The sequence below is a fragment of the Amblyomma americanum genome, chromosome 5 (assembly GCF_052857255.1).
Source record: "Amblyomma americanum isolate KBUSLIRL-KWMA chromosome 5, ASM5285725v1, whole genome shotgun sequence".
NCBI lineage: Eukaryota > Metazoa > Arthropoda > Arachnida > Ixodida > Ixodidae > Amblyomma > Amblyomma americanum.
This window is the reverse complement of record NC_135501.1, coordinates 12,086,233-12,112,118: the sequence shown is the minus strand read 5'-3', so window position 1 is coordinate 12,112,118 and position 25,886 is coordinate 12,086,233. Positions and strand designations below refer to the sequence as shown.

General features: G+C 48.4%; 1 protein-coding gene across 1 annotated transcript in view; it reads right to left on the bottom strand.

Moving 5' to 3' along the window:
- The window catches only part of LOC144132299 (sarcospan-like), a 275,507-nt gene extending 251,024 nt beyond the window's left edge, over positions 1 to 24,483 (bottom strand). The window contains exon 1 of the mRNA XM_077664606.1: positions 24,249 to 24,483. The gene's annotated coding sequence lies outside the window, so the exon portion shown is untranslated. The remainder of the gene's footprint in view (positions 1 to 24,248) is intronic.
- Between the last annotated feature and the right edge of the window lie 1,403 nt (positions 24,484 to 25,886).

The following is a 25,886-nucleotide window of genomic DNA, read 5'->3' as shown; positions in this document are numbered from 1 at the left end:
TACTATTTCGCAACGGAATGGACGGAACGGGGCTCGTTGTAATGTCTCAAAATTGAAGTTCGATTGGGCTTTGTTCTTGATTACAAAGCGCATTAGAACCTGATTATTGTGATTAACTAACTAGCACCGTTCCGCCTATATAGTTAGCAATTCTAGTAGCCCTGTAAGAAAGAGCAACAATGCAATATTGAAAAACGGACCGCTGTCATCACCTCCTAGATGCCGGCGTTGCAAAATCGGCGCCTGCATAAACACGACACCGAGCCACCGCTCAGCGTATCGCCGCGGTTGAAACCTCCCATTGCAAACCGGAAGTGCATCGTATTTTTTGGTGTAAAAATCTACACCAAATATACTCCCATTGTAAACCGCAAGTGCTTCGTATTTATGGTGTAAAAATTTACACCCAATCTGCTCCCTTCGCCAACCGTAAGTTCTCCATATTTTTTGGAGCTGAAATCTACCCCAAGTCTGACGGTGTATATCGAACCTCGATTTGGGAGGACGCTAGAGGACAAACCAAAAACACCCATCTGGGTTGATTTGTGTTTAGTGTGTGGTAACAAGAATTAATGAAAGCTGCGAAGTGATGTGTAATTTCAAGCAGTTGTCTAACTGTTGAGAATCCCTTCCTAAAGCGGTGTTGGCTTGCAAATAACAGTTTGTTGTTTTCCAGGTAGGTTATGATTGCTTGGTTAAAAATATGCTGCATAAATTTGCATCAAGAGCCGATCATTTTCTAGGAAAGCTGGGACCACCTTTGCACAGCGCCAATCGGCAGGCAGGCACGCTGCTTCTATCGCTAAAGAGAAAATTTTTGTTAAAGAGCGTCGACAGTAGCGCACATCGCTTTAGGAAAACGTTTGATAAACCGTCTGGCCCCGGCGAGGTCTTGTCGTCTTGCTCTGTCAAGCAGGTTGAGGAGGCCACACTCCGTTATAACAACGCCAGGTTTGCGGGAATGATATTGCACTTGACTGAATTATGTGCTAGCGATTAAAGGCGATCCGGATACAGTTTTCTTCGCCTGTAGGAACTCGGTCTATTTCGATTTGGCTGATGGAAGCCGCCGGTTTTGTCAAGTAACGCCAGAACCTTTTTGGCTCATGTGTTATAAAATTGGATAACGTGTTTGTGAAGAAGTTGCTCCCTGCATGATAAATTTATTGTGTGAGCTTACGAGAGAGGTTCTTTATAACAGCTGCGTTGGTCTTGCTTTTACGCTGAGAGAGTGAGAGAGAGGGGCAGAGATGATAAACAGAAAGGCGCGGAGGTTAACAAAACGATGCCCAGAGTGCTACCCTACACGTCAGAAGGGCAACGAAGGGAGAGATAGAAAGGGGAGAACGGAAAGGCAGATCACTTTTTCCCGTGCCCATAAGCCATCACAACAGCGTACACTGGGCACACACTGAAAGTTTACAACCTTGAAATCAATCCTGAGTCCTTTAGGACTTCAAAACCGCCTTCACAGCTGTCTTCTGAGAAGAACGTTTAGTCCAATGACCCAGAAAATCGCTGTCACATACAATAGGGAGTCTGAAATAAAAGTTTGAACTAAAAAGGTTTGAAGAAGCCGATTAGGATATAGAAGGGTAGATACTTTGGCTTGTTGGTACATTTCAAGGGTACAATCCATAGCGTAAAAAAAGACAGGGACACAGAAAGACGACACCACAGAGCGCTAACTTCCAACAAAGATTTATTTTGTAAAAGAAGGGTGGTTTTTATATACTGACTTATCATACAATTACTATCAAACCCCAGCTAGCAAAGCATATCAGACAGATATAAGAGGTCCTTTGGCAACAGAGCTACTGAAGGGCTACTATCACAGTCATCTTCCAACAAGGAAATCCATTCCGCTTCAATTATCTCTCGTGTTAAGCGGTTTTTGTGCATTTCCGAGAAAGTCAGGAAGGCACTCTTCCAAAGATTCAGGCTTACGGCAGAGGGTTTTCGTGAGGGTTTTCGCATCGCGAAACCTGAGGATTCTGAATCCGCTAAGCAGTTTTCCAGTAGGCTGACCAACTATTTCGACAGGTCGCTTGATATGTCAAACAAAGAAAGGAGTTTTGAAGGGGTGCGTGACAAGCTGGTCACAGAGCAATTTTCAGCATGTTGCAGTCGAAATCTGGCGCTATTCCTGAAAGAAAGTTGTGTTCACTGGAAAACTTTGCCGGCGCTGCAGACCAATTCATCGAGGCTCGAGGGCTGAGAAATTTGAGTAAGGGAAAGGGGGAATACAAAAGGTCCTTGAGACAGATGCGACAAAACCAAGAGCACATGGCGGTGCATCTAAGGAACCAGTAAGGCGTTTCCTCTGTGACAAGGTGGGTCACCGTGCAGTTGATTATCGGATCAGCAGCGTTGCCCAAAAGACAAACGTTTTGTGTCAGGGTTGTAAGAGGAGAGGACACACTGTGGATGAGTGCTGATATCGAGCCCAGGACCAAACTACGTGCGTTGCTGACCATTGCGCAGAACGTGTCACACCACCTGAAGTTCCACAGCTGAAAGGAGAGAAAACATCGTCGGAAAATGAGGTGGTGAGCGGAACACCCAAGTCGAAAGCAGCAATGCCGGTGGTGGTTGGGCAAATAGGAGATATCCCTATATTGGTACTTAGAGGTAGCGGAGCCAACAGTTTCGGTTCGGATAATCCTGGTGAAGGACGAGGATCTTACAGTGGAAGCGTAGGCCGTCTCTATTGTAGATGGCATAGTAAGGTACCTTTCTGAAGCCAGAATTCTAGTGTCCACGCCATATTATACTAGAGAGGTAGTGGCAAAATGCGTAGAGCAGCCCACCTATGATCTCATCTTGGGAAACATTACGGGCGCAAGAAGTGTCAAAAACCCCGATCCGAGTGGAGGATGCTCGACGTTGAAGAACACCCAAAGGAGGAAAGGCCCACGACAGCTCAGGCGGGTGATGGGGCAGTGAGTTTCTCGTCAGCAGTGGAGACAAGAGCTCAAGCGACAGCCCAAACAACGCAGCGTCCGCTCTCTACTCCCGTTATGATGTCTATGAGCGTAACACCGGGCGAAATGACAATTAGGCAGAGTATACCCGAGCTTGAAAGCCTGCTTGGAAAGAGTCGGGGAAAATGTTAAAGAAAAGAGGAGTCGCACGTCATTCGAATATAAATTGGTGAACAGACTTCTGCACAGCGGATGCATATTTAGCTCAGGAAGGCGGCTCCAACAGCTGTCGTTACCGAAAGATATAACAGAGGCAGCTTTACGCTTAGGACATGACGCCATTATGGCGGAACACTATGTTGTTCCAAAAACGGTGTCTAGGATTACCAAGGAGTTCTGGCCAGGTGTCCAGAATGACGTTAAACGCTTTGCTCGCTCATGTAACGCGTGCCAGCGCACAGTTTCAAACGGAAGAGTTAGTCCCGTACCTCCGGGCAAGATGCCATCTATCGACCTACCGTTTCAAAGAGTGGTTATGGACATAGATATGTGCTTATTCTGGTATACGTGGCCACTCGTTATCCTGGCGCTGTTCCATTGACTACTATTGACAGTATCCAAGTGGCGGAGGGTCTTCTGGAGATGTTCTCGCGTTATGGGTTCCCGAGAAAAATTTTGAGTGATTGGGGCTCGAACTTCACATCGGAACTAATTAAGGAGGTTAACCGCCTTTTGTCAGTAAGGCAGTTACTAACCACGCCATACCATCCCATGTGTAATGTGCTTGTAGACCGGTTCAACGACAGCCTCAAAAATATGATCAAGAAAACGTGCCAAGAAAGACCTACTGATTGGGATAGATACCTCCCAGCGCTTTTGTTCGCTTACAGCGATGTGCCGCAAATGCCCCTTGGTTTCTTGCACTTCGAGATGTATGGGCGATCCGTTAGAGGTACACTTACAATACTCAAGGTGCTGTGGGCCAATAAAGAGTTTGTTTCAGATCTCAAGGCAACATATACGTTTTTGAGTTGCGGGACAAGTAGGGGGAAACATGCAGGCTTGCCCAACAAGGCCTGGAAAGGGGGGCGCGAACGCTATAAGGGCTACTATGAGAAGAAAGCCACTCACACGAATATGCATCCGGGCGACAGGGGTCTCTTCCTGCTACCCACGGATCATAATAACTTACTGATGCAGTGGAAGGGCCCTTACTTTGTGACGCGGAACAAAAATAACGAGGATTATGAATTATTGATAACTAACACTAACAAGGTTTTGCATGCAAATATGTTGCAAAAATACAAAGAAAGAGGCCCCGTACGGTGCGCCCCCAAGGTAGCATGCTGGGTAGTGGCCGAGGAGACAGATGATGTTGCTGAGGTGCCCACGTGCAATGGGAACAAAAGCGTAGGTCGGGATCAGGTACTAATAAAGCCCAATTTTAAATAAGACAGACGGTCACAGCTCTACTCCAAACCAAGGGGGAGGTTTTTCTGATGGGCGGGGCAAAACGGAGGTCGTATGTTGCAAAATAGACCTCTCTACAGGTAGCGCCAACTAAACGGCTCTAGCTATCTCTGGGATGTATCATGTTGTTGCTATTGTTGTTGTTGTTACGTGATTATCCAAGGGAGTGTCCTGTGGACACTAACATGTTTATTAAGAACACCGTACGAACAACGGCAGTGGTGTTTTAGTGTTCCGAAAATGCAATTTGGTGTGCTGTGTTAGTGGTGTGCTTTTGATGTGTGCTGGTCGTCTACGGTGTATTGTGTGCTGGGTCCAGAATCGCCACAGAAGATAGTCGGTTGGCTGGAAGGCCAAAGATGAGGCTGATGTGGTGAGTTTTTTATGGAAAAGAACTCTTGAGAGAGGGGGCCCTTGTCACATGTAATGGGGAGTCTGAAATAAAGGTATGAACGAAAAAGGTTTGAAGAAGACTACGAGAATGGCTGTAAGGAGGACGTGTATTATCCGAAAAATAAAGAATATGAAGAAATATTCGTCGAGGTGGGAAAAGATGATTGGAGGAGAAGAGCAGAAGAGGATGATGACAAGGATTATGTGGACTAACGCCAAGGCTATAAACGCGCGAGGGAGAGCGAGGCACGGGGGAAGAACAGAGAAGCGGAGGCTCCGGCGGATCAGGAACGCTTCGGCTGGAAGAGGGCAGCGCCGGCTACTGCTCCGGTGAGCTCGAATTTTACGGCTTCGCACCGCGGACTTCCAGCCATTGCTGAGCCCGTTCCGGGGAATGAACGAAGGATGCTACCACCTGCTACGGCCAGGGGTTTCTCCAGTCCTGTTGCCACCGATCCGGGTGGTACCCCCAACGGCATCATCGCCACGGGCGCTTAGACCGGGTGCTTGTACGAAGCAGCCAATGACGCTGCCAGCGACGCCAGATCGAGCACGTCGAACGCTACCACGACGCCGGCTCCTGGACCAATGCAACGCCGCATCCGCACCGAACCAACCGTGAGCACGAACGCCGACCGCTAGCAGTAGAACGCTAGTAGTAGACGCTAGTAGCAATGTTCCCGGGTCGTGTGTATTGATAGTCCTTGTGTTTTGTGTCAGTTTTGTTAGTTTTGTGTGCTAGTGTTTGTGTATTGTAGGGTGTGTTAAATGTGCGCCTGTATGGGTACACCTGCCGCCTAGTCCATTCGTTCGGTGCGAGTGTTCTCCGGGAAGATCCATGACAATTGCCTTCTGTAAGACGTCGAGAATCTAAGCGGCGGAGTGTCGGAACCAGGAGGAGAATCTCACGCTCAAATTAAGTGTAGTTACAAAGCAGGTGCTTAACTGTCTCGTCGCACCCACACTTCTCACAAACAGGGGAGTCTGCCTTTGTGACTAATTGAGAGTAGGCATTTGTAAACGCCATTCCCAGCCACAGGCGACCCATGATCGTAGTATCGAAGCGGGAGAGGTGGATTGAGTTGAAGTAATGGGTCGAGGCGGTGCGAAAGGCAAGGTGGACGCTAATGTCTCGTTTCAGCCAGGAACTCGCAGATGCCTTGTTGCGTCGGTTCTTGTCAGCGGTTCGCTGGATGTTGGCACTGCCTTTTACGCGGCGTTTGTATCTTTGTTTTGAGGTGAATTATGCTGCGCGTAATTCAAGGCGTCTTTCTATTTAGCAGTTTTTAATGGTTGGGATGTATATACAGACCGTTAGCTCCATTAGTCAAATTTTAAGCTTCCGAGCTATGCTGACTCCACGGATAAACTCAAGAGTGGAATTCAATGAACCGTAGTATCAATCCCGCATGCCTGACGTTGTTATAACGGAGTGTGGCATTCTTAACCTGCTGTTACAGGAAGACGACAAGAAATCGCTTGGGCCGGACGGTTTATCATACGTTTTCCTGAAGCGATATGCGCAACAACTGTCGACGCTCCTTCGATAGAAACAGCGTCCCTGCCTGCCGACTGACTCTGTGCGAAGGTGGTTCCAATTTTGCAAGAAAATGGGAGTAGCCTTTTAGTAAACATGCAGAGACTCATGTCACTGATAAGCTCTTCCTGCAAATTGATGGAACATATTATTAACAACGCAATCATAACCTACCTGGAAAACACCAAAATGTTATTTGCAAGACAACACCGCTTTACGCAGTCATTATCAGCATTTACACAACAGCTTGAAATTTCGCATGACTTCAAGGCTTTCATTAATTCTTGTTTCCATATAGATGCAGTGTTCATTGCATTTGTAAAAAGAATCCATTAAGCCACACTGAAAATTGTTACAGACGCTCTGTCTGATTGGAACTAACAGAGAAATAGTTTCATGGCTCTGGGTCTACCTCGCGGACCCTTCTCAGCACGTAGAATTCAAAAATTTAAAATTCAATACCTTAGTCGTTTGCTCTGTTGTACCGCAGGGATCCGTATCAGGGAGCTGCCGTGGTCGCTCAGTGGTTATGGCACTGGGCTGCTGACCCGAAAGATGTGGGCTCGATCCCGGCTGCGGTGGTCGACTTACATTCGAGTCGCAATTCTGGAGGCCCGTGTGCTGTATTCCAGGAATTACTGTATCGTAACAACTACGCTGCATCCTAGTGGTCTCTTTTGAAGCCTCAGAGTTATGATAATTCCACGGATAGACTTTAAAATGGCGGCCTCCATAGGAATGACGTTTATCCCAGTGGTCGCGTTTCAAGCCTCCGAGTTATGATGATTCCACGCATAGACTCCAAAATCGCGCGCTCCATACAGCGACGTTGTATCCCTGTGGTGGCGTTTCAGGCGTCGGAGTTAAACCATTCCACGGATAGACTCATAAATTGCGGCCTCCATAGGAAAGACGCGTTATCCCAGTGGTTCTTTTTCAATCCTGAGTTATGTTTCCAGGCATAGACTAAAAAATGCCAGCCTCCATAGCAACGCTGTTGTATCCCAGTGGTCGCGTTTCAGGCCTCCGAGTTATCCTGATTGTATGGATAGACTCTAAAATGGCGGCATCCATAGGAATGATGTTGCCTGTGGTCGCATTTTAAAGCCTCCGAGTTAATCTTATTCCAAAGATAGACTCAGAAATGGTAGCCTCCTTAGCAGTGACTTTGTAAACCAGTGGTGGCGTTTCAGGCCTCCGAGTTATGCTGATTCCACGCATATACTCAAAAATGACGGCCTCCATAGCAATTCGTGAAAGACATAAGAGCGCAAACAGGCAACACGGACGAGGAGGGGAACAGGACTCTTATGTCTTTCACGAATATGCACCAACAAGCCCAGTTGCAAGTACTTCTTAGTACTACATAGCAATGACGTTTTATCCCAGTTGTCGTGTTTCAAGCATCGGAGTTATGAAGATGCCAGGGATAGACTCAGAAATGGTGGCCTCCATAGAAGCGAAGTTGTATCTCTGTGGTCGCGTTTCATTCCTACGAGGTATTCGATTCCACGGACCGACTCAAAAACGGCGGCCTCCATAGTAACTACGTTTTATCCAAGCGATCGTATTTCAAGCCTCGGAGTTGTGTTTTGAACAGCCTCTGCACAAGATTCCTTTGTTCAGCTTTCAAATCCCGGATTTCATTGCGCAAATCCCTCTCTAGCGATTCGCGAAACACTAACTCGCCTTATTTGAAGGTCGGCCTCTTTAATCGACATATTGCATTTGACATTTACATGTCACATGCAATATGTCGATGTTTGTTACACGTGCAACAAACGGGAACAACACTGAGAATTATGAACTTGCAAATAGAATGGTCAGAAGAAAATACTATTTCGAAACGGGGAGGCATTATCGATAAAAAAATTGGAACCAGAACAGCAGCAGTGACAGCAGAAAAGTATTACAAGATGAAAAGAAAACACAAATATGTTAGAACTAGCCTGCCCACAAATAAAAACGATTGAGACGTTGCACATTTCGCTGTCGCTGCTTCTCTTGTTGTGGTCCGTTGATACCGGCTTGATTTTAATGCAGCGGCCACCGGAAGGGCGAGTGCACTCTTCCAGAAGGTTCGTATGAGCAGCGGCAGAGCCCGCAACATCAATACTTTCTCAGATAGACGGAGTGCTAACACAGTAGTCCTTGGCAAGACGGATTTCAATGGCTTCAATTATCTCCCTAGATAAACGATCTCGTCATTTGCCGATAATCGCGCATCAATCGTACACTGGGGTGCAGGTGTCGCTTTTACATTTCTTGCACAGTTTGGCAAGGCCCCCGGAGATAGCAATACTGTTCATGTTATTGCTGTGTTCTTGCAGCCTGATATTTATTCATTTCCCCGTTTGACCAATGTATTTCTGCAAGACAGGGGGACTGAATATATGCCACCTGTGGTGCAAGAAACGTGGAGATTACCATGCATCTGCCCACAGCCATGAAGAACTTGAGTACTGTTAACTCTCTAGCAGAGTGAGGAGCGCTTAATGGGTGCCGAAAACACCACGTCCACGCCTCCTCGTCTGTCAACTTTTTTTCGGGCAATGGCTAACGTTGTGCAGGTAGGGTACAACGACAACTTTTTTGCGGTCGTTTCCATTGGGAGCTGGTGGACGTTGTTCATGGCGTTCATTATTCAGGCATTCGGCTACTGCTGTAGGAGCTGCAAGGGGTAGCGGCGCCCATCTCAGCGCCCCGTGTTTGTGCTTCCATGTTTGTCTCCGGTCCCGTACTTAGCGCTGTTCCTTCACCAGCATTTAGGAGCTCGTCTCGCGGGAAAGCCAGTTTTGGTGTTGTCGGCGTTGTAACACGGAACCTCCACATAAAACAAATGTTATGGTATATACTGAGAATAGCACCCAGGTCTTTCAGATTCCGAGGCGAGCACGCGTGCAACACGCTACGAAGACTTGTTGGTTCGAACTCAATAACAGTGGACCTAGCGAATGCGCTGTGGTCAACGTACTGATGCTACATGAGTAATTATGAGAACGCGAATTTTAAGCGGTACCCGATAGCAATCGCGTTCTACTCTATAAAGCATTTCAAATGACTGCAATGAGCTGTGGTAAAGCAGCGCTATCTATGTTAGAGATGAAAGTAACTGCGAATAGCTTGCGCCGAGATAAGATAGGTGGTGTTATTACCGTGTTCGGTTTGAGTTTGGCTTCATGGAGTTCTATGTTCCCAAGCGTCTCAGCCTATGAGGGACGCAGCAGTGGAGGGCTTCGGTAATAATAATAATTGGTTTTTTTGGGGGGGAAAGGAAATGGCGCAGTATCTGTCTCATATATCGTTGGGCACCTGAACCGCGCCGTAAGGGAAGGGATAAAGGAGGGAGTGAAAGAAGAAAGGAAGAAGAGGTGCCGTAGTGGAGGGCTCCGGAATAATTTCGACCACCTGGGGATCTTTAACGTGCACTGACATCGCACAGCACACGGGCGCCTTAGCGCTTTTCCTCCATAAAAACGCAGCCGCCGCGGTCGGGTTCGAACCCGGGAACTCCGGATCAGTAGTCGAGCGCCCTAACCACTGACCCACCGCGGCGGGGCGCTTCGGTAATTTCGGTGATCTGAGATTTTTTAGCGCGCACTGACACTGTACAGGGGTTGTGGATTTGAATTTGGAGGTCCGGCAGACGAATCCTTTGAAGACGTAAACTGGTTCGAACGCTGAGCCAGGTGATAGCACGACGGTTTCTCCACTGCGGGCGGCAGCGCGGGTGCGACCCTTCGCGACCTCTTCGGCCTTCAGACGGGCAGGCAGCGGCGACCGGACCTGTGTGCGTCGTGTTTTGTGCGGGTGTGAACCATTGCGATGTCATGAAACCCGTATCACCCGAGCGCCTGTGATGTACGCATCTGTGTGCTATTGTGGGCAACGATTGCGACGCCAACGGACACAGACCTCCATAACGGTCTCTCCTTGTGTCTTTTCAAGCGAAAGCTTCACTACGCTATGTAAAGCAGATTTTGCCGTGCGTTGCCGGTTGACTTTCAAGTGAGCCAGGGGTCAGGTGTGGCTATAGGCCTATACCATATGTGGTTCACAATGGTGTCGCACCACTTGACCTTTGAACTTTCGATTCGCCGCTAGGAGGCGGTAGAATAGGCCGCAGCTTTCATTGGGTGACCAACCTCTTGGGATGAACCATTAGAGGGTCCCTGAAATGGTGTTTGAGGTTGCCTATAAAATGCCCGGATTATGTAGAGTACAGGCCAACGAGCGTTTATGCCGCGTACAAGACTTCGAAAGCGAGCCGATAATTTACAATACAGTGTTTAAAACTCCTGCTACCACGCCCGGCGCCGACCTGCGGTGCTAGGCTTTCGCCCGGATCCGCGCTCGTTACTTCAGCATGCGTGCTCATTATGTCAGCATCCGCACTCGTTACGTCAGCAACAAACTGCTAGCATTGATTCGCGCGCGTCGGCAGCCGGCGGAGGGGGCGAGTGCGAGGGGCCGGCGGTTGAGCGCCGATATCTCAGCCTTCAAAAAGTGACGAGAGGACAGGGAAAGGCGCGAAGACGCGGAAATTCAAATTTTTTACTACAGATAACTCAACTTCCATAAAACGCATCTAAAAAAATTCTTGCTGGAGGATATTTGCGGAGCGGCATCCTTTAGAATCCTAGGTACATCGCATCTTTGTTGAGACCCCCTTTCACAGCCCATTTAACTGCCACCTACCAGAGTGGCGAGGTGGGCGCGCTGCCTATGCAGTGTGCGGAACGCACTAAACGTTACACACGTCAAGCTAGGTCTACTTTCCCAATACACCACAGCTTTCGCTTTCTAACCACATTTAGCAGTAGTTAAACCCCCAGCTTTATTTTCTCTTTCACCCAAAACTTTCTCCCTTCCCTCAAGGCGTGGCTGAGGTGTCCACCGATATGTGACAGCTACTGTGCCTTACCCTTCTTCTAAAATCACAAACACAATGGAGACGCAGACCCGCCGCGGTGACTTAGTGGTTTGGGCGCTCGGCTACTGATCTAATAATAATAATAATTGTTTTTTGGGGGGGAAAGGAAATGGCGCAGTATCTGTCTCATATATCTTTGGACACCCGAACCGCGCCGTAAAGGAAGGGATAAAGGAGGGAGTGAAAGAAGAATGGAAGAATAGGTGCCGTAGTGGAGGGCTCCGGAATAATTTCGACCACCTGGGGATCTTTCCCGGGTTCGAACCCGACCGCGGCGGCCGTGTTTCGATGGAGGCGAAGCGCTAAGGCCCCCGTCTGCAGTGCGGAAATTATTCCGCAGCCCTCCACTACGGCACCTCTTTCTTCCTTTCATCGTTCAGCCCCTCCTTTATCCCTTTCCTTACGGCGTGGTTCAGGTGTCCGCCGATATGTGAGACAGATACTGTGTCATTTCCTTTCCCTAAAAACCAATTTTCAAATTTCAGCGGAGACGCACAACGGCCAATTCAGGGATCAGGGTTCACTGCAGCCCGCTCGTGAGCCGTTCGGGCTGCGGATAAGCTGTTTTGAGAGGCTTCCTGAGACTCCGAGCAATTTGCCCAAAAGGCACAGCGTCGCGCCGAGCGGGCGATGCCGTTCCGTGGACTCCCTGGCAGCGCTGCAGCACGCTGTCGCGTTCCACTCTTAAAGGCGAAGCTTAAGCGTCCTCCAATTTGTTATGCTGGGCCCAGGAAAAAATAAACATAAATTTCAAAAGCACTCCATGCACAACCATTGCGCTAATTTCTACCAAATTTAAGGTTTCCGCAGTCAATCCCCACTAAGTTGGCGTCTGCGGCTAAGATAAGCTTAGCACGTTCGTTGACATACTTCACACGAAATCGTGCAGCTCAACAACGTACTCGATTAGCGCATTCGGGAGTCGGTATTTGCCCCCTAATAACACTGATGTTCCGCTAATTTTTTTACTGAACCATACGCTCTCGTGATTGCATATTCCTTCATCCTTTTCAAATGAGAAACCTTTTTAATAGCAATAGCAACACCCTCTATCGGGTTATCACGGTCAAAACGAACGAGAGAATTGGATTTAGTAAAACGAGCTTTTGGGAAAGTTGGTTACTTTGCTTCCACATAACTGCAGCGTAAAAAATTACGAGCACAAAAAAGGGGGGAAACACATACGACACAGACAAAAGCTGCTTTTTTTTTTGCACTCACAACTGATTTTATTTCGCCAGGAATGGGAAATATAAGGGTTCCGCCGCGGATGCGCGCGCAGCAAGTACACGTACCTCGATCACAAAAACCAAAAACCAAAAAGCAAAAAAAAAACAAAAAAACCAAATTCAAAAAACTCAAAACAAAACTTTATCACACCGTGAAACGCATCTTATCGCCTGGCAGAGAAAAGATCACATTCCGCTTTATACAGATGAACAGAAGTATCGCTTACGCAAAAAACGCCCTTTTTCTTTATATGGTAAGCTTCCAGTAGTTCACGTGCAGTTTGATCTTTGCTTTTGCCTAGAATACTTGCACCTTCAAAATGCGGCGAACAATCCTGACAAGACCTGCAATGTTTAACTAAGTTAACATCTTCATCTCTCTCTAAATTTCTTTCGTATTTCTGTCGTATGTGTTTCTCCCCTTTTTTGTGCTCGTAATTTTTTACGCTGCAGTTATGTGGAGAGAATTGGAGTTGGGGAGCACTTACGAAAAAAACAGACTGGTAATGCCTTCATCATGCTATCAGAGAGTGCAGCAAAAAATTGGCTGTGGTCTAGCTCTGGTTAAGCCTAGCTTAATTGCGAAAGCTTTGTGTCCTCGGCACTTCGTCTACGCAGCGTCTCATTCCGACGCTCTGGAGAACTCAAATCGGTCTCTTCCGCAGTTGAAGAGTCACTCCGGGACGTGGCACGATTTCTTCTAGCCGCGTCTTCGTTACGACGCTTCTCGAGTCGTGAGGCGCGCTCTTCTGGCGTCTCTTGAGAGCGTTGTCTCTTCCTCGCTTTGTTCTGTCGTGATTAGAAAACATTTTATTTACATATGTACAGATGCCAAGGTTACCGGATACTTTGACATTCACAAGTAGACGTGACGCTAAGCATGTAAGGCGAGCCAATTTTAGAGATACCATAAGCATCTTTGAGCAACTAAGGGGAATGGCTTGTGGGCGATGTAAAACGGGACAGCATGCCTATTCACAGAAGAGTGAAACAGCAATGATCTGAAACGGAAAAAACAAGATCTTATCGCCAGTTTTGTGTAACGACCAGATCAAGATTATCGTTGTTAACAGAAATGAATGGGCACGACCACTGGCAGAGAAACTCTTCCTCTCCCAAGAAAAAAAGCTCCTTGGACAAGAAACTGATCAGCTCTCTTCGAAGGCGGCCAAGTATTGGCCACACAGCGCGGCGTCGAAATCTACCAGCGACCGCGGTGCATCGACTGTGCCATAAACTAAAAAGACCCGCAACAATTAACAGGCGAGCAAAACGGCCCATGGGGAAGCGGCCGCGGGAGACAAAGCTCGAAATGCCCTGCCCACGGAATCCCGCGTGAACCGCGCGCCAAAAGACACGCGCTACCACGCAGGTGACTGTAGCGTGGCGATTAGATCCCGGAATCAGGCATTTCGGACAGGCACTGAAGCGTAAAACACCCCACCGCTCTAGCCGATCACAAGTAGGCAGCACTGCCCAACCAAGTTTCCAAAAAAGTAGCGTAGGTGGTCTGGGAGAGACGTCGACGCTATGGGCGCCCATTGAACGCGGCGCATCGGTGAGCGGCGAGCCGCCGGCACAACAGGCAACAACAGCGAGTTCAAAATGTCCACCACACGGTCTGCAACGATGCTGACATCAGGTGCTACTGCGCTTACATGTCTGAAAGAGGGAACTGACGTAGCATAGAAAGCGGTAGGCTGCCCTGTTTGAGGTCCATGATTAACAGGGCCCGAGGGATTCCAAAAGCGCAAAGAAGGGCCCGAAACGTACCGCGCCAGGGTTCGCACCGGAGACGCGCCCCTGCAGGATACGAAAAATGCAGTTGAAAGCTAACAACTAGGAAATGATGGAAAAAATTAGAAACGCAAAACCGCCTCTCTCCCGTGGTTGTCTAAGAACAGCACGAGCCACAAGCTCGGTGCCGCCGGACCAAAAAAAAAAGCCTGTAGCCTGCACCCGCCTTATGACGCGCAGGGGTGGTTGAACAATGTGGTAAAGGTACCAGAAGGCGCCCAATACGACCGCCTGAACCAGGTAGCGCCTCTCAAGCAGAGGCAGGTCAAATGTCTGCGCCCTCGGCACACGAGCTGTTATTCCCTCCGCGACCGAAGACCACATACCATCCCATATTCCAGCAAAGTCGTAGGTCACACCTAAAATGCGCATCTGCGCACAACACTGCAAATGTATCACACGTGTAATACGTCTCTGAGGAGATCCCACAAAAAAGTAACGACTCTTCGCATAATTAAGAGCAGCCCCCGACAAAGAGGCGTACTCACAAAAAACGTTTAAATCTTCGAACAGGCTGTGTTTATCAGCTAAATAGAGTGTGATGTCATCTGCATAAGCGGTGACGCGTACTGCCTCACTGCCTGGCAACGCCAGACCTCTAATAAGAGAGTGGTGACTGACTGCCAGGAGGAAAGGCTCTAATGCTAAGACAAACAAAAGGGGGGAGAGCGGAGAACCTTGACGGACGCCGCGGCCAACATCAAATGCGGTACTTTCCCGGCCGTCGAGGAACAGAGTGCTTGAAATATCTCAGTACATCTCTTTAATGAGAAGAACGAAAGAAGGTGGGATAGCGAAAGCATCCAGTGTACCATATTATACTCGTGTTCTAAAAAGTCGAACGCCTTCTCTTGATCGAGGGAATCAAGAAGACCCTGTGCGCGCCGCCGTAGGGTATACTCTAGGATATCTCGCGTTACGGAAGATAAACTATGTATTTCACGACCCTGGACGGAGCAAACCTGATGGCAGGAAATGAGGGACAGGGAGAAGAGACCGTAGACGGCGAATGAGTAATTTTGCTAATACTTTATAATCTGAATTTAGTAAGGTGATACGGTGCCAATCTGCCGGACATGTCGAGAAAGGAGACTTTTTAGGAATCAGGTAAATGCGGCATTTTTAAATGAATTGGGAAAGACATGCCGAGGGAAGCTGATTTTTAACACATCCGATAAAATGGGGCCTACAATATGCCATAACTGTAAATAGAACTTTACAGGAATACCATCTGGCCCAGGCGCTGACCCTCGTTTCATAGAATCTAACGCCTCCTTGATTTCACCTGTTGCTGGCGGAGCCATGAGTCTGTCATGAAGTTCAGCGGCAACCTGCGGCAAGCCTGCAAAAAATGCATGTGCGGAAACGTCATCGCCGTCAACCAGAAGGAGCGGCTTGGCAATATCGCGGAAATGGACGAAAAATGCACTGAAATTCCTGCCAACTGGCTGGGCCACAGCCCTGGCGGAGGATGTAAAAGCAGGGGCACCGGGAGGGCACAAGAGCTCCTGGCGCGTAAACCAAAGCACATCAGGATGAGCAGTTGGACTGCGTCGACAACGCCATGCAGCCGCTGTCAAAGAGGATGATAGTAAAAGACGCTGGAGACGCTCCGAAATCTCCTCTTTCCATGCGCACATAAGCGACGTTGGCGACGGGGTGAGCTGAGCAATACGCAGCTTTGCCGTTACCACACGCACCTTAGCTGAAACGCGAGCCTTAAGGGCTCGACCAGAAGCGGCGCAATGGTGACGCCATTGCTCCTTCAGACGGTCCCAGTCACCAGGCACGGCCCCAACAACCGAAAAACGCAAGGACCGCGTTAGCCCTTCTCATGCTGGCGTCGTGAAGGATGCGCACATCCAAACGCCATGGTCTGTGAGGAGACACTGCAGCTGCCGGAACCCCGAGTGACAGAACAAAGGGGCAATGGTTTGATATGTATACCGGCGAGGATGACAGCGTCATTGCGTTAGCAGCACACACTGTCCTTGCAAGGCCCGTCTGTACATACGCCCTGTCTAACCTGCTCGACGATAATTCGCGACGTCAAGTCCACACAAAGACGCCGCCATACAGGAGCTCATAAGCGTATGTGAGCATAAACTGGTTGACTAGGCGGCGCAACTCGCGCGCATTGCAGCCTGGCCTGCCCCTACCAGGGCCCTGCACGTCAGCGACCGTATCGAGCACGCAGTTAAAATCGCCCAACATCACTACGTTACGTCCTCCAAGAAAATACACATATAGATCTTTAAAGATTGAGTTTACCAAATTAGAATGCGCAGGTGCATAGATGCAAAGAATTCTGAGGAGAAGTGCGTTAAACGTGCAGTCGAACCCCAGCACGCGTCCAAGCGCATCGTAGGTAGCACGATGATCTCGCAGGAGTATGCAGTTCAAACCAAGAACGCCAACGCCGCTGGAACGCGTGCTGGTGTACGAAGAGGAAGCATCCATGCCAAATCTACGCTTAAATTCCAACACGTCACTGAGGCGAAAAAAATTGATTTCTTGCAGGCAGAGGATATCGCAGCCCAATGAACGAGCGAAAGCGACTACCTCGGCCTGCTTCATAACACTGGGGAATCCCTGCACGTTAAGAGTGATGATGTTAAGAGTAGTCATTTCGGAAATTAAAAATAAAACGAGGAGTTGTCATGTCTAGGCCATACAATGCGCGCTGCAAACGGCGCCAAACCACCTCACTTTTTTCGTAAGGTACGACTAGAGGAGGCACGAGGCCTCCTTGGCCGACCAGTAGAAAAGTCCGAGTCCATAGACGACGCATGCGGACGCTTTAAGCTCGAACTCAAAGCGACCATATCATGATCCGAAGACAGGGTACTAGAAGTGCTGGCGCTAATCATCGATGTAGAAGAAAACGGCGACTGCACAGGTTCCGCGTCAGCAGATGGCCTTGGCTCCTGCCCAGGCTAAATGTTTGTGCCGACACTAAACCTCGATGACGAACGAGATGCCAACGGCGGCCTCGGCTCCTGCCCAGGCACGATGAAAGTATCGTCATTGACGAGGTTCACTGAAGATGAGGAAGACAAGCTGCTCCCGTCACCATCGGCCTCAGATATGATGGCGTTGTTGCTCAAAGCCGCAACGCTGGCTGCGGGCTGCCGCACGGGCTCCGAGAGCTGCTAGTCCACAGCATCAGAGACTCGCAGGAGCGCAATGGGCTCGGCTTCCATGGCGGCAGGTACACTTGGAGAGACTGACGCTGACAGAGCAGGCACATTTACTGTCGGCTTGCTAGGTGCATCACTGATCGCATCAGCCGCAGACGCCGGTTCTTCCACGCAGACACTCTGGGACGCAGAGGATCCACCCGTAACAGCGTCGCTGCCAGAAACGCCCGGCTCCTTGATGGCTTCATCGGCTGCCTGTGCGGCCGGCGGAGGTGCAGGTCGGGCCGCAGCCTCAGAGTACGAGGGCTTGATCGCGCATGCCACGGTAGTGTGTGGATCACCACAACGTCGGCACAGCAGCACACAGCCTTGGCGTTGGTCTCTAAAGACCCAGCAGCAGGCGCAGAACGGAGCCGTGCATTGTGCTCTGAAGTGTGCAGTTGACCCACAACGCCGACAAACATGCTGCATGCCTTTGTAATCGCATGCCACGTGGTGGCCCAGCGACCTTGATGTAGTTTGGCAAGGGCGACTCGGGCTTCATTTCAATTCGGACGTACCGCGTCCCGCTGGTGGCAGTGGGACGCGACCCCATGATGCCGCGACTTATGTGCAGCACCGTGCTATAAGGGGAAAGAGCCTTGGCAAGGCATCACTTTGTACGCGGGTGGGCAGAATCATAGTGAGTCACCTGCGGGCTCAGGGGGACTGTGGCGACGCGTTCTTTGCCGATGATGTGGCAGGACGCATCAACGATTGCAGCCATGGCAGGTTCATTCTTCACGGTTACTTGGCAAGTGCGTCCGCCGAAGTGCTGGAAAAAGTAAACTGCTTCCAATCCAACTACGGAGGTTGTCGCATCGACGACATGCTCCGAACTAACCCCCTCAGGCACAACGACGTCAATGGCAAGAGCCTTTGTAGGTGGCTGGCTCACCATATTGAGGCGCCCGCCAGCCGAAGGACACCCGAACAAAATATAACGACCGGAGGTCCAACACCGGCCATCGACGCAAGCCGGCGGCCGGAACACACATAGGAACAAAGTCCAGGAGAGCCCACCACCGCCACCAATGTAGCGATACTAGCCTCTGTTTCGCACAGGCTTACTAGGACTCCGGGACGTGGCACGGCTTCTAGCCGCATCTTTGCTACGACGCTTCTCGAGTCGTGCGGCGCCTTTTTCTGGCGTCTCTAGAGCGCGTTGTCTCTTCCTCGCTTCGTTCTGTCGTTGTTGCGTCTCTTTCCCGCCCTCCATAACGACTACAATACACTGAAGCGAACTGCATATATATATATATATATATATATATATATATATATATATATATATATATATATATATATATATATATATATATATATATATATATATATATATATATATATATATATATATATATATAATATACACACATACCAAAAGTGATTTCTGGCAGCTGATTTGGTCAATATAATATAAAATCACCAAAAATTGAAGACACATAACAGGATTTAATTCACGACGTTTCGGCTGGAGGACCAGCCTTTGTGAGGGGCTCGTTTTTGACAAACATATTAAAGAAGCCAACAGTCACCGAAACGAAGGTGCATAGGGGAATGTTTCTATTTTTTATATCTAGTGCCAATCAATTAGATTTTTAAAGAAAATTACTTATAAAGCAGCAGAAAAAACAACCATGCCGCCAGTGGGATCCGAACTCACGACCTCCGAATATCGCGTCCGGTGCTCTTAACAACTGAGCTACGGCGACGGCTGTCCAATCTGCTGCTTTCGTGGGTATTTGTTTTGCGTGTAAGGAAACCTTGAGAGTGTTCACCAGCGCCACCCTCGTCCATAGCGGTGGGCGTAGCACGTCCTGTAATACCGCAAGTGTGATGTAGAACGCCATCTAACGGCGAGGGCGGGAACTGTGCGAGAGCCCTCTTATGCTACCTATGACATCAAGACTGCCCGAACCGAGACCCCCGTTAAGCTATTAGCAGAGAAGGCAAATGAAGTGAGGGGCTCGTTTTTGACAAACATATTAAAGAAGCCAACAGTCACCGAAACAAAGGTGCATAGGGGAATGTTTCTATTTTTTTATATCTAGTGCCAATCAATTAGTTTTTAAAAGAAGATTACTTATAAAGCAGCAGAAAAAACAACCATGCCGCCGGTGGGATCCGAACCCACGACCTCCGAATATCGCGTCCGGTGCTCTTACCAACTGAGCTACGGCAACGGCTGTCCAATCTGCTGCTTTCGTGGGTATTTATGTTTTGCGTGTCAGCAAACCTTGAGAGTGCGCCACCGTCGTCCATAGCGGTGGACGTAGCACGGCCTGTAATACCGCAAGTGTGACGTAGAACGTCATCTAACGGCGAGGGCGGAAACTGTGCGAGAGCCCTCTTATGCTACCTATGGCATCAAGACTGCCAGAACCGAGACCCCCGTTAAGCTATTAGCAGAGAAGGCAAATGAAGTGAGGGGCTCGTTTTTGACAAACATATTAAAGAAGCCAACAGTCACCGAAACGAAGGTGCATAGGGGAATGTTTCTACTTTTTTATATCTAGTGCCAATCAATTAGTTTTTTTAAAGAAAATTACTTATATATATATATATATATATATATATATATATATATATATATATATATATATATATATATATATAAACCGCGAGCCGACACCTCCTCTCCCTCTTCTCCCGCGGAGCACATCTGGTGGAGCGAGCGGCGAAGGCAGCGGCGTTGACGGCGGCGCCATCTAGGAGTGCGGTTGTGGTGTTGCTTAGCAACGGCGGCTCAAGGTCTTTCGTTTGGCCACGGCATATGGTGAAGTGTGACCACGCGACGAGCCGAGCTGGCTCGCTGGCTGGCGTAGTGTTGCTTTCGCAACAAAAAGTTTATCATGCCCAGATTTGAAGCGCTTTGACTTACTCCCAATAGACAGCGCCACTGTGCTTACATCCAAACCACGCATCCAAACATCCAGAGGCGAAGCTCCGGCAAGGCAAACTGAAGGTTTCGTAGTTGCTCTTTTTGCAGTGTTCGCAATGAAATGAGCTCAGCGTACGTAAGCTTAGTGCGTGCTAAGTACTAAACTTGTCTGCTCGCCAGTGTAGGCACGGCGGCTTGCTTCACGAGTGAATTTGAAAAACAACTGAGCTGGTTGTTAGCTGCAAAGTATTGTGTTCATCTTTATATAGAGAGAAGATTATTAAAGTGCATGTAGAATGTCATTGCTTTGAAATACTTGCAAGGCATGCGTACTTTCGTTTGCAACGCATTCTGTGGCATCTACCGTCATCATATCTTAAGAGAACTTCTTGTTGGGCTAGTTGGTAATTGATCTTTGTAATTTAAAGGCGCCAAAAGCACACACGCGCACACGCACGAAAGAAGAGAACGGGAAAGAGCGGGACAGGGGCGCTCTGTCCCGTTCACTTCTCTCGTGCGTTTGTTCGTGTGGTTTTGGCACCTTTAAAGTACTACCATCATGATCACTCGTTTTCGCCTTGCGAAAAATTGTTACGGGAGGGACGATATGCTAAAACATCTTCTGGCATGCGCAGCGCTAACCAGGAAGTCCGATGTCCGGTAACATGGTAAACGGTAACATGAACACGGTAACGATATGCTATTACTCTCTGTTAGCGAACTATTAATTTCGCTGACTGTGCCTGAAATCACATTCAATTTGCCATGATCAGGCCCTGGATTTTTCTCAACGTCTGCGTTCAGGTTTAGTAATATTAATAATAATGATTATTATTATTATTATTATTATTATTTACGGAACATTTGTGCAGGCATTGGGCACTGGGCTGCACTAACAAGTCAAAATAGTTGCTTGTGAAAGAGCTCGTACAAGACTGCTTTTCACCAGCGTGTACTACAATGTAGAGCACAAAATGTAGCATCGTGCGCAGTGAGGTGTCGCCAAGCCCACTGAAGAGCGCAATCAGACGATCCGTCCTTTTATGCTCTTCTGCTGATGTGAATCGTCTGGGTCGCGAGCAGAACGACGGATCCAACTTGAACAGTGCGGCGGTGCTTTCGGTGGCAATACACGAGCTTCAGTTGCAGAAACATAATTTTGTAGACAAGATGCTGTTGATGCCTGTGCGCGTGGGTGAGACCCGTAGTGGAGCGATGCCAAGGAGTGGCCAGGGGAACACCTGTACAATGCGCAAACACGAAACTAGGCATCGTTCACTGTGCGCAGTCGCCGAGTCCGGGTGTGCGCTCGAGCAGGAAAAACACGTAAAGGTGGATTCCTTCATCTGAATAAGTGAGTTGTCTGTATGTGCCTCCTATTTCTTGGCCTGCATCCATTATCGCTGGTGGCGCCTTCTGTACATTAAATAGCACTCTCGGCATGTTGTTGCTTAAAAAAAAACATCGCAGTTGCAAAGAACAAGATGCATCGTACTAACGCCAGCATTCCCCGACATTCATTCTATCTGCGCATGACGGATATTTATTTATTTACGAAATATTACGGACATTTTGCACGTCCAAGCAGTACAGGTAAAAATACATAAAGCGATACCAGCGGTTATACCATCGCACAACAGAGAAATCACCTAGTAAACTTGTACAATCTGTACAGCCGTACGGAATAACAAGACGAAACACATTAAAATAACACGCAATATATTAAAACAATTGCAGAACGCAATGAGACTGTAAAAACCGCTGCCGAACTAACAGTGCATCAATGGAGGGTGAGGATGCGCGTTCCGTTTGGAAATTATTCGTTGGAATAATAAAAACCAAAGTGTATTGGTGCGTGCAAAAATAGGTTTAATACAAAAGCTAGCTTTACTGTGGGAGGCTCGAGTGGAATACCTGACGATGTAGTTTTCGGGTCGAAAACAATTATACAAGACGTCTGTCCGGTCTGTACTTGCATATGGGTGCACAGTGTGGGATCCATGGACAGTGAGTAATATTCGTAAATTAGAAAGAGTACAAAACATGGCAGTCCGCTTTCGCTTGAAGAACTACTCAAAGAACTTCAGTGTAACAACTGCAAAAGACAGCCTTGGCTGGGATACTCTTGAAGAACGAAGAAAAATCCTTCGTCTGAAATTCTTTCACAATATCTTCCATTCCAAAACAGGTATAGAGCACGGTCGGTACATGGTGAGTCCCAACTGCATTTCGTCGCGTACAGATCACAGGAACAAGGTGAAAGAAATATACTGTAGAACAGACCTCCTAATATTGTCATTTTTTTCCCAGAAGTATAAGGGAATGGAATTTCACTTGATAGTGCTGTTGCAATTCTCGTATCAACTGACTCTTTTGTCTTTATGGTGAATTGATTCCCTTGTTTCATATTTCTGAGTGTCGATATATTTCCTGCATTTACGCTCTTGCCTCGTATAATCTTCCAACTCCATCCCCCCCGCCCCACTGTAACGACGTACAGGTGCTGTGGGTATAATCATAAATAAAAAAAAATAATAAAGGTGCACTACCGTCAGCACGCTTAACACGAACGCTCGAGCGCGTGTCTTCCACTGACACTGACGCCACTGAGCATCGGCTGCTGAGTCTGAGTGTACAAGGGTTGAAGGAGGGCACGAGCTTACTCAAACCGCCGCAAACTCACCGTGCAGCATAGTCTCGGACTCAGTGCCCAGCGCTCAGGGGCTAAATAGCGCGGGACGCGCAATCGAGCGTTGGTGTTAAGCGTTCTGACGGCGGTGCAATAGCGTGTTTGCACGTGCAGTAAGTGTCGGCGTGTGGGCGGCGGCAAGAGACCGTCACCCGCCGCGGTGGCTCAGTGCTTAGGGCGCTCGACTACTGATCCGGAGTTCCCGGGCTCGAACCCGACCGCGGCGGCTGCGTTTTCATGGAGGAAAAACGCTAAGGCGCCCGTGTGCTGTGCGATGTCAGTGCACGCTAAAGATCCCCAGGTGGTCGAAATTATTCCGGAGCCCTCCACTACGGCACTTCTCTCTTCCTTTCTCCTTTCGCTCACTCCTTTATCCCTTCCCTTACGGCGCGGTTCAGGTGTCCAACGATATATGAGACAGATACTGCGCCATTTCCTTTCCCCCAAAACCAATTATTATTAAGAGACCGTCGACTGTCCCTTAACGACACGCCCACGCGCGACGCAGCGGTGGCCAGCAAGATCGATGAGACAGTTCAGTTGATTAAATCTTCGTGCTGGTCGAGTTGGTAATTCATCTTAATGTAGAGGGGTGGGTTTTCAGCGCAAACAAAACAAGGACAAGAGAGGGGAGAAGCACAGACAGCTGCTACAGGCTAACAGTTCAGTTCTTTCGGAAAAAGTAATCAATCTGAAAAACTTTAAAACTACGTTCACCGCTTCACTCGGGTCAGCGAAAGCCCTGTAATCAATTAAGCGCTCTCTTCATATGCAGTTACTGCCGAAAATGGTAGCTAACAAAGGAAGATGTGTGGTACTTAGGCTTCCGACATGTGCTTTGGAGTACAGAATATTCGGGGCAGATAATGGCCCATAATTACCGAGAATCCGGTATGTGAGGATTTCACCTCCCAAAGCGACTCAGACTATGAGGGACACCTTAGTGATGGGCTCCGGAAATTTCGACCTGTCCCGTAATTGAGGTCCAGCTTTTTATGACGCATTACAAGCGAGAAACGTTAATTTGAACGAGGCGATCATGTCGAAGCTTCGAAATGTTTGCCAGCCTTTTTTTCTTTTTTGATTTGGCAGTGAAGTAAATACCCGGTAAAAGCAACTGCGCTCACATGTAACCCAGGAACCCCTTGCTGAGCAAGCGCCTGCTCGTCTTATTACCACCGTTCGAGTAAGAATAGAAAAAGTTGTCGCTCACCGGATGGCGCCTCCAAGGTCCCCGCAGCCTTCAACGGCGCCCCGTAGCAGGAAGACGCTCCGATGCAGACGCCGCGGCAGCGCACTCCGCTAAGGGTCCCAGTCGCGATTCGAGCTCGAGCCGCCCTGTTTGCATTCTCTGCGCTCCCAGAACCCGAGGGGCCCGGAGGAGTGGGGAATATGAAAAACCCAGAAAAAACGCCGTCAGGACACGTGCGTCAGCGGAGGGGAGGCGATGAGAGAGGTCCGATACGAGCGCTGCCTCGTGTGACGCGAAGGAAAGGTAGAGCGGCGGCTGCCCATTGCTGAGTCCTTGGTGCGGTTTTGTGGCACGAGAGGGCGCACCAGCCTCGAGTCAGGGGAGCGGATACGGAAGTACGTGCGGGCGTCTGTGGTAGCAAATATAGCAATGAGCGAAGGGCACCGAAGAAAACAAGACTATATATATACGGTGCAGTCAAGCGACACGTGGGCTCCCGAGCAGTGCGTTTTTTTTCCACTCGCATCAGCCCAACGCCATTTGCCAGCTGATTGGATCGCGTCTTGTTTCGTTCGGGAGAAAGGGAAAACGTTGATGATAGAATGAGTAAATAACAGTAGGTGGAAAAAAAAAGTGTTCATGCTTTCAAGGAAAAAATATATCAGGAAGGGATACCCTCAGTTTTTCTCCCTGTATTGGTTGCTGGTTGTAGAAATAAATCTGCCGCTTTGAGTTCCGCTGGCGTCTCGCAGATAAGTCACTGCGTGCAACGGTAAGGATAAAAACCGGGAATTTAATGAGCCGCCACCATCACAATATATCGAGGGAAGTACTTGCCGCAGAAAAGATGTCTCTTATCAAGTTACTCGATATGACAGGTTGGTTGTATGACCTTCTTTGGGACTGGTGGCTTCCTCATTTATTTATTTATTCATTTATTTATTTAATGTTTTATGACCAACGCAGAGTGCATTAGAGAGGGAGTTGGGTGAGCAGTTACAGAACGGTACATAAGAACAATGGAGAGCAGTTTTATTCAGTAATAATCAACACATGTAAATTAAAAACTTGGAGCATAACTTCAGAGATTTACGGAGTAAATGGAGTAGAAAATATACAATATTATAAAAAAATATACAGTATACAATCAAGATATAAGGGTGAGCAACAAAACTATACGAACCGGTATTACAAGGTTGAAATTGCTTACGAACACTCACACAGAAGCTACGCTACAAAGCAACAACAATACAATTAGGAACAACAAGGTTTGATTTGGTGTTATGGGGCATAGCGTCTCAAAGTGACTCAGGCTAGGAGGGATGCTGCAGTAGACGGCTCTAGATAATTTTGACCACCTGGGGTTCTTTAACGTGCACGGACATCGCACAATAGACGGGCCTCTGGCATTTCGCCTTCATAGAAATCCGACCGCCGCGGCCAGTATCGAACCACGGGTCTGGCGGGTTCGAAGCCGAGGGCCATACCAACTGAGGGAGCACGGCGGCTAAAGAACAATTATAAACGATAATGATACCAATAATAGTAAGATTTTGCAGCGTTTTACATGATGCAGGAAGCCGACAGAAAAAGGTGCCGAAATGCCAGATTGACAGGGCTGGATTGACAGGGCCTTCATTTGCAGTTCGCATAAAGTCA